Genomic DNA, 8,456 nt, shown 5'->3' on the forward strand with positions numbered 1-8,456 from the left:
GCAAAACAGCCTATTATTGCTGAATGTCTATGGAGGGACGACCAGGCAACCCCATGTATTCTAAGTAAATGCACACATATCTGTGTTTATAGCCTCCTATATTTATTGCAGGTGAGACATGGAAAAGCAGTTTTAGAAAAATTAGTTTTGTTAACCTATGGAGAGTGACTGCTGTGGGTCATGAAGGGCAGTTATTTGGATGTGCGGTGGCCTTACCCACGTAAAACAGAGTGAAATAACATTTTGTTCTATAGAAACATTATATCATTGGAAACATGTATTATTCTAGCTATATAAATGTATTATTCTAGCTATATAAATGGCCTTGGTATTTCCATAACTGTACAGCGCATCACGATGACTGCAATGAGTATTAACAGACAAGCAATCTATCTGAAATAACACCTATTTGAAGTAGGCCTATTATTCATGTCACATATTGTGTGTTAGTGTAGTCTACATAGCTTAACTGTAGGCTATGTTTAAACTGTATTTCGAGTTTAATGGTCTCTGTTTAAACACTGTTCAGTCCACTAAGTCATAAGCTATTGGCGCTGCACCAGTTGTGATATTTATCCTACTGAGTGTAATCGTAGGTAATGTCATGTATGAAAACTAGTATTGTTAGGCAATACTATAAGTGTCAAGTCCAGGGCAGCTGAGGTGTGGCGATGACATCATCAATATGCCAAGTATGCGGTTTCACCGTCCAAACGAACTCTCAAGGGCTACGTTTTCAGATTTTTTCTCCCTGGGACCAGGTTTCAAAAAAGTGCGGTTTCGGGCAGTGCGTTTACAGGATTCGTTTGGACGATCGGCCAAGACGAAGCAAAATCGGTGCGTTTAACCCAAAAAGCGTCTCCGTGTGGACGGGGCCTCAGAGCACCTTTAACACCTTTAGCCCAAATGCCTCAGCAGCAACACGGGAGAGGAGAGCTTATCTGACAGAAGAACATTGCAAAAATATCACCATGCATTCATAACCTCGTGATTCAGTAAGAGTGAGCCCAATACATCGGAAAGTATGTCTTTATGACAGCATTTGCATGGCTAGCCCGAGGCACCCCCATTGAAAACCTGTTGGTAGCATCGGCTAACTAGCGCCAGATTTCGGAGTGCAGGGGACAAGCTGAGATGAGCTATGAGACTAAAGTTCACACGGTATCATGTTTCAAAACACTTTAGGTCAGTATCACACCGAACTTCTCCTGTAAGTTAGCTTAGTTTTCATTGTTTATTGAGCACATCAATAAATGCAGCCCAATGTGACCACATCAGCCTGCATTTACAGTTCATCAGGACACTTGACACTTCAATTGATCGCAACAATCGTACATGTTGTCATGGTTTTAATACAGAATATAACGCTTGAGTGTCACTATTAAAGGGACACCAGGCAACATTTTCGTGTTAATTAATCATCTTCGTAAGTCGGTATATGGTTAAATGACTCATTACAGGGCGAATGAAGACTCTCTCGCCCTCCCCTACTACCTGTAGGAAGAATATCTCACTTGCAAGTTCAGTGTATCGCACCCGCCGACCTTCAGTCTCACAGTCTCAGACATCGCGAGAAGCAGGATCTGTTTACATCCTGCATCCACAGCACAGAGGCAGGCTAACGAAACGCTAGCGGTTGTTGCAAACGTGTGTATAATGGCAGAGCCGGCGAAGAAGCAGCGAAAACCCTTGACAGAAGATGCAAAGAAAAGGAAAAGAGCTTCAGACCAAGCGAGGGCTCGCACACGTATCGACACGTACAGACGCTAGGGAGAGTTTCATAGAGAAAAACCATCAGGCTTGCCTGGTGTCCCTTTAAATTGTCACCAAATCTGTACACTGGAAGAGGGAAAACATCATTCAGGTTTTATAGTTGCACCACAGACAGACAGGGATGTCACAGAGTTCAAATGATCGAATATGTTCATGGTATCATGCAGTCATTGTTTTGCAGATGATCAGGATCTCTGCCTTAATTACCACAATCTGTTTGATCTGCTTAAATTCAGGGAGGCCTAAACATGAACCAACAGAGCCTATCATCTCAGGACAGTATCTCATTCCATCTACAGAGACTGGCGATGCAACAACAACTGATGCAAGATTAGGAAATCTCTGGCAGAACATTTGTTGGACATTCTGAGGGTGAGATGTGATCAGTTCTATAGTAACCTTGTCCATTTCAATTGAGGGTTTGAAAAAGGAACTTTTGTCTAAATGGTAAGCCATAATTTTGAGTGAGTGCTACATTTCTGAAGTTGCAAGCATTGCGAATGACCACTTTGAAAAATGTATGCTTGCCCTCAAAGCGAATTGTCCATACATCTGAAAGTGGACCAAATGCCTTAATCATCTCAGGATAATGCTCAATGTAGTGGTGTTTTGGGTGCAATCTGAAATTAGGGAATGTAACTTGCAATAAGTCTCTGTGTTCAGACACTTTACATTCAAAGTAATGTATTGACTCATCAGTATGCCTTTTTGCTACAGCCAACTCAACCATGTAGCAGCAGAATGTACCATGCATTGTCTCCTTCGGATACCTTATGGCTAATGAGAAGTGGAGGTCTATGGCGCTAGACAGCTAAATGTGTCTCTTTTACCTGATTGTCGTTGATAATTTTTGCAGTTTCTGCAAGTTTATATGGATTATTAGACACTTTTGACATAATGCAGTCAGATAAGTATGACGACAGAGTTTGGTGTGGTTTGGTGTTGGATGGAAAGCTCGCATGAATAAGCAATACTCATTAAATGATTGCAGTTCCTCTTTTTTAACCACAGTTTCTCACTCCTACTACTGATGTTAGGTGTTCAGTCAGCGTCCTCAAACGCTCATCATTCAGATCTGGAAGAACCTTTTGAATCTCTTGAATGCATTCAGACACACTGAATGATGCAAGGAAACAACAGGGAGGTCCAAGGTATTGTATTGTAAACTGCCAGTGCCCAGTGGATAATAGTCCTGTAGACCATCTGCATTAATACACAAATATTTATTGGGAGACTGAAATATGTGGTGAACACCATGATCAATTAGGAATAATTACACGTGCACCAACACAACAAAGTGCACCTGTTCATCATTTATGACTCAGGGATATTTTACCAAAGATTATAGTGTCACCAGTGTGCTCCAGAACAACAAGGCCTAGGTGTATTTATGCCGCCTTCATGCCACGTTGGAAATTCGGACCTCCGAGAAAATGACTTGAACGCAAAGTCGGGTCGGATTTTTTGCCTGGAGACTCGTGCGGAAGTCTTGTGCCCCGAGGTATCCGACTTGACGTCACTATCATATTCTCCAACCACGGCGGCCTCCGTTGCAACAACACAAGAGACGAATCTCACTCTCGTTACAAATAGGCAAGGTAATTTGTAACTAAATTAATACTACAGATAGAAACAACTCAACCATTTTCCTTGATTAACCATAGTAAGCAGTTCTAATAATTTATTTATGCGTTTCCTGATTTGTTTTCATGAACATTCTTTTTTTGGGAGGTCGGGATTTTGAAAGTCGGATCCTCCGAGTTTTAGTATTAGTCCCTTTGTATGTCACTGTGGATACCTCTGACGTTTTGCTTTTATCCATGTCGGATGCCTCTAGCACACTCTGAATATCACTGTTGTATTATTGTTCATCAATGAGTTGCTTCGCCTGCAACAAGCGGTGGAAATAACTGACCACTGCTGAGGTGTGACTGAAGAAGCTGGTGTAGCTAACCCTGTTTCCTCTAGGTCTTTCAGGTCTTCTATCAGGCGGGCAAATACATTCTCTTCACCAAAAAATTTGAAGTCATCCCTGCAAAGTAAAACAAGTTTTGTTGAGTCAACAGTTGAACGATGAGGCAATATTTCTCAGATTGTCATGTAAATGGCCATGATTTCATGTTTCTTTTTGCCAAAGCCAAGTGGGTTTGCAACTTCAAATGAATCCTGGATAATTAACACTGAAGAGGGAGATTCCTGCATTAAGGCATTGTTTTTACATTTTTGCCATCATTCAAAACCATATCCATTTGGACATAGGATTTTGATTGTGAATACTGATCCCTAACAGTAGACTGCCTAAACAAAGCAGAAAGTGTTTCCTTCAGAGGGACATGTTGACAAAAGTCTTCCTTCCCATTGCTATTTCCCAGATACAACTGGGCAGGTGCAACATAATCAAACTTTTCTTCACTATAAATAGATAAAAGATCCTCTGCTCAAGTTCCCTGACTAGCTTTTATATCTAATCATTGGGGATGTGTAAGTCTCTCAGAGGCAATTTCCTTGAGACTGCAAGGGAAGCTTGGCTTCCCCTAAAATGTCAAAAGAATTCATTGTCAAATTTGTACTATTGTGTTGACTGAAAATGCGTTATAACACGTTCAGCTCAAAGACGAGTTCGTTCAGAATCAGCTACACATAGCAGGTTGACTGACAAGATTTCCTCATACATTCCCCTACCTTCACAATGGGGTCATCTCATCTGTCTTTTTGTTTATCCTCCCTCCCTTCCTCTGGTAGCCTCGTGAGACCATCCTGATCTCGCGAGCTTCAGGGTTTCACTCGCAGATCAGTCTGGATACTTTCCGTTAAAGAAAATTTGGAGCAGTTCACCAAACGAACGTCCAATCAGCGTTGGCTTTGAGGCGGGTTGAGGTGTGACGCAACGAACAACATGACGGCATCCACAGAGATGAGCATAGCTATCGCGCAAGTTTTATTCAAATTAGAAAGTATTCCTGGGTAAACTGTGAAGCTATGAGTCTCAGCCATGCAGCTGGGAGGAATGAACGACACAGACATCCTCCACGGCTGATTCCAGTTCATAATGGAGGAATATACTATCTTCAGAAGTGTAGGGCCTACCGTGAAAACTTGATGGGAATTGTCGTTGATTAGGTTCATAAATGGTAAGTTAAAACATCTTAACGTTTGTCACGTTACCTAACTTAATTGTATGTTAAACGGCATTAGAAGAATACTTTGTTCATCTAATTGGTTGATTTGGCCCGTCGATAACCAACAAAGGTGGTGATAGACAGATGGTTTATCCAATCAGCTAACCAGTATGTCCGCCCCTTCCCAAAAGTTCTTCAATGAAAAGTTCCCAGATGGATATGCGGAGCAAATCCATCTGGCGGAGTCAGGTTATTCCTCTGGTCCTATCCCCTCCTAATTAATTTTGTGAAATGAGGAAGGAAGGAGAGACCCAGGATTCGTGCTTGGTAGAACAGGCCCTGCAGAGTCAAATCCTTCAAAGGCAAGGCTTCTACTTAGCATTTGGAAAACACACAATGGAACAGACTAGTGAGTATGCAGGAAGCTGTAGGTGTGCGTTATTAAAGCCAGGGAAATGTGTCAGCACTGGCAACTAGCCTAGCTTAGTCTTGCTGCAAGTTCATACAGCAAACAGATAGAATAGATAAAGGACAAATTATGCTACCATTAGCCTCGCTGGTAAAACGATTTTTCAATTACTTACTACCATTTACGTCAAGTTTACACCAAACCAAGTTCTAGCCACCACTTATGCTCGCAACGTGTTATGTTGGCTTCATAGCTGGTCAGTCAATGAGTTTGTGGTGAAATTCAAATCGTACTGTAATGTATCTCCTGGGAGGAAAAGGTCCCCCTCTAACCCCCTTTGTCCCTTCCCCCAGGTAGACCACTCAGAGAATGGGCAGAACCTACACTACCACGGACAGTACAAAAGTAGCTTTATTTATTTCACAGACACAGCCAGGCAGCTCCGGACATTATAACTCATCAAATGACAGATGATTTGGGGATCCTCACTCACAATCCGTGCAAAACAGCAATTCAATAAATAAGCACAGCAATTCATAAACACCACAAAGAGGAAAACGTCTCCATTCGGGTATCACAGCACACCATTCCAGTGTACACGTTAAAAGGTTCCCCGCACCCCCCGTCACTAATAAATTATATTGCACTAGAGTGACCTGACTTTCAATTATAAAAGCAGACACAGATACATGATAATCAAATTAGTTATTAAAATATATATATATATATATATATATATATTAAAAGGGAGACTTCCCTGCTCCCCGGGACCCTCCCCTGGGGCCTGATGGCAATGGACAGCGGATTGAACCTTCAGGTGGCCAGCGAGGTTTCAGTATGTAAATTCCAGTGTGTAAGGGACTGTACGATATTTACCGGGGGGGGGGAGGGCCGGTTGTCAGGGGGGGGGAGGGCCTAAGATAATTTTTTAAGCCTTAGGGGAAGGCCCAGGAGAAATATTTTGGCCTGGGGGGAGGGCCGAGGAAAATAATTTTTTCCTGATCCATGATATTTTTTTCCCCTGATCAATGATCCGTTTTCGATATTTTAAAAGGTTTGTAGGCCAAAACATGATTCACGTCTCTTTGACAGAGTAGGCGAGTCCAAAAAGTCGCAACCCTACCTGAATCTCCCACAACTCCCCTCGTAAGCTTGCAGGTCACCCGCGGTTATGAGTCATAAACCAAATATTTTAATGATATTCGGGTCATTTGCGGGCGGGTCAGTTAAAATTAATTAAATATATATTTTCTACAAATAGGCCTACTTAAAATATCACGAGAAGGCTAGCATCAATACAGTAAAGCATCAATACAGTAAGTCAACAGTAAAGAAGCTGAAGACGCGAGTTAAAATAATAAAGACACCCCTTCAGGAAAAGCGATATAGGCTATGGGAAATATTGGGAAAAGTTCTTAAAGAAGATGACAGTAGTACAAGTTATGGTCTATGTAGGCCTACTTCTTGCGAAGCCATTTAAAAGTATGACCGCCGAAACGGGCAGCCTGCAGAAATAAATCTTATGGCACAGACTACACAGCCATATCTACCGGTATGTATAGGTTCGCACATGCATAAAAGTTACCTTAGTTCGTTGTGTTTGTGACTTTAAACAGTGGATGTGCTTTATTAAAGCTTTGTGCTTCATTCAGCATTTTAAACCAGTTCTTACGCTAACGTTTTGACCAGCAATGTATCTCTCTTGCCTACCTTGCCTCCCCATTTCTATTTTCGAAAGAAGTATGTCCATGGCCAAATCTTATCCTAGTGTTCTAATCCTTGGTGGTTGCGTGCGTGCTTGCGCTCTTATTCTCATTCTCTCTCCTGCGCAAACATTATGTCCTGCATGCCTTCGTGTAGTTCTACTGCATAAAGTTTCGCAAATAAATTAGTTTGTTTTACAGAAATGGACTACTGCATGCAGGCTATAACCAAAAGCACACATTTTGTAAATAAGCGGGTCGGATCGCGGGTCGGGTATAATTTTGTCCTAATTAATATTCGCGGTCCAAGTTGCGGTCGGGTTGATTAAAATATCGGGCGACCGCGGGCCGCTTGTGACCAAACCCGCGCAACAGTTTGTAGCCCCGTGTGTGTGTATGTGTGCTTATGACATTTGCTAATTTTTCGACCAGTTTTATTTGATTCACGTAGGGGGGAGGGCCTAGGAGAATTTTCTTGAGCCGGGGGGAGGCCCCTGGAAAAAAAAATTTGACCAGGGGGGAGGGCCAGGCAGAACATTTTTAACCCGATCGTCTGGCGACCGCCCCCCCCCCCCCCCCCCCCCCCCCCCCCCCGGCTAAATATCGTACAGTCCCTAAGTTCCAGTATGTAATTCCAGTATGTACGCAGTCTGTAAATCCAGCATGTAAGTTCTGGGGAGTTCGTGCAGGGGCTCACGAGTCCAGTAGTCCAACTCGCCCGCCAGTCGCGGCGTTGGTCTAGATTTTAACAAAGGCCTATAGTAAGGTCCCCTTACTACTAAGGTCCCCTTAGTAAAATTCGTTAGCACAATTCGTACCCGGTTTTGACCAACGCTCCCCCAGCGTTCTGCCTGGACGCTCCAGATCAATCTCGGACTCTCTCTCGCACGTCACTCACCTGCATGCTCATATTGTCTCCTACCCAGGTGAGTCCAATTAGGGCAATTAGATATCAAACACCGCTCCCTCATTATCTCCAGGCATTGCCCCCTTATTTCACCACAGTACCTCCAAGTGGAAAAGCGATCAGAAGATTTAGCTGACTCATAGAGAATATCGACATACATTTAACTGTACAGCAGCATTCAGGTCAGCTCATTTCAGTGTAAAGAGGATAAAACGCACGCACATCCAAGTCTGATCCTGGGTGCTGGACAAAAAAATGACGATGAGAAAGAGAGGGAAAAGTCTGCAACACCAGTGCTCCCAATAGTTATGTTTTTATTACCGTGACGTTTCAGGAAACAGCTTGACGGTTAACAACTCTTATGTACGTCTAACTAGGTTAAATGATATTATTAGGATATTAATTGTATTGAGTGGTTTATGGGCTCGAAGACAAAGTGAAGATCCGCACACTGTAGAGCTCCCATTTGAGTATTTTTTTTATTTTGGTAACATTTCAAGCCCTTACGGCCCTTCCTCAGACCTCAGTGGTTTATGGGCTAGCTT

This window comes from Alosa pseudoharengus, unplaced genomic scaffold (assembly GCF_046254945.1).
Source record: "Alosa pseudoharengus isolate Yale_2024_CS ecotype anadromous, Long Island Sound unplaced genomic scaffold, YU_APseudo_1.1 YU_APseudo_1.1_scf_12, whole genome shotgun sequence".
Lineage (NCBI taxonomy): Eukaryota > Metazoa > Chordata > Actinopteri > Clupeiformes > Clupeidae > Alosa > Alosa pseudoharengus.